This window comes from Elephantulus edwardii, unplaced genomic scaffold (genome assembly GCF_000299155.1).
Source record: "Elephantulus edwardii isolate Elephantulus edwardi_28Jun2011 unplaced genomic scaffold, EleEdw1.0 scaffold00061, whole genome shotgun sequence".
Classification (NCBI taxonomy): Eukaryota; Metazoa; Chordata; class Mammalia; order Macroscelidea; family Macroscelididae; genus Elephantulus; species Elephantulus edwardii.
In genome coordinates, this window is record NW_006399811.1 from 13499254 (window position 1) to 13500811 (window position 1558).

Genomic DNA, 1558 nt, shown 5'->3' on the forward strand with positions numbered 1-1558 from the left:
AATTTTTTTCAATTTAGGTTATTTTTCATTTCAATGAACATCTACAGAGATTTTGGGATTCCATTCATTCATTGTTGTACCCTTCTCCCTGCACAAACCCCTCCCCCTCCCCCCCATTTGCTCCTCTCCTTGAAGAGCAAAAGAAAACTCACTCATTAATAAAATCTTTTTTAAAGGCCCAAAACAAAACTCTTGTAAATTTAATGTTGTTGTTGTTGTTAAGTGCTGTCAAGTCACAGGTGACCCAAAGGAGAGTCCTCATCAGTGTCACAGTGTTCAGCCTCACAGCAACCACAAGCTACCGCTGTACAGCAGCTTGTACAACAGGGCTATAGACCTAGTGGAATGTCTGAACAAAAACAATGAAAGGCCCGAGGGCTACGGATTAAAAGTTACCCACCTTTGGCTTGGTAGCATCGCTTTCTGTCCACTGGGCCAGCTGATCTCTCTCTCTCTCTGTTGATAGTATTGTTGTTAAGTGCCATCGAGTCACAGGCAACTCATAGCGACCCCATGAAGGAGAGTCCTCAATGCTTGGTTGCCTTTCATCCTCTCTCCAGGTTCATAGGGTTTCCGGAGGTAAGCTATTGCAGAAGTCAATGCTACTTCTCCTTCCAAGCTTGTAAATTTAATAAGTTAGATAATAAAATTAAAACTAAACAAATATAAGCATTTTATCTTACAACAGGGATAGGATATACACTTAAGCACACTTTTTTATATTATTCTGATTTACTTACAAAGTTCAAATACATTGTTTTTCACAAAAGATCTTTCCCATTTCCTTCACCCCACCCACCCATCAAATTGTGCAACCCTATGATTAACACCCTACCCGCCCCATCCTCACCCCTCTATTTACACCCTCCCTCCAGTCTTGGATCCTTATACTCATTCTACAATAATGGTATTATACAGTATTTGTCCTTGTAGGATTGAGTTGGTTCACTCAGCATGATGCTCTACAGTCCCTCCCAAGTTAGGCAGTAATTTACAAAATCATTGCTCCTACATGATGGGTAGTATTCCCATTGTATGAATGTACCACAACTTCTCAATCCATTCTTTGTGGTTGAACTTCTGGAGTGTTTCCATGTTCTTGAGATGGTGAAAGCACACATTTTAAAATATAAATTTGTGTGAGTAAAACTTAACCAAAAAGGAAATCTTTTTCAGGTACTTGCATATAAAATTACCCTCTCCAAGAAATACGATAGGGGAGGGCTCAGAGCTATTGTTCATAGGGTGCAACAACAATTAAATTAAGACTTAACCTAGTTAAGACTTCTTTGTTCAGGGAAGCTCTGGTGGCCTAGTGGTAAGGAGCTGCAACTACAATGCGACAGGCGCACAGTTAGAATCCACCAGATGCTCTGCCGGGGAAGGACGGACAATCTCCTCCTGTACCAGTCAGATCTGATTTGACGGTACACACACACAAAAATGTTGTTGTTGTTATGTGCCGTCGAGTCGCCTGCAACTCATAGCGACCCTATGTACAACAGCCCTAAACTCCGCTCTGTCCTGTGCCAATCGCACTGTCTCTGACACTCCCATC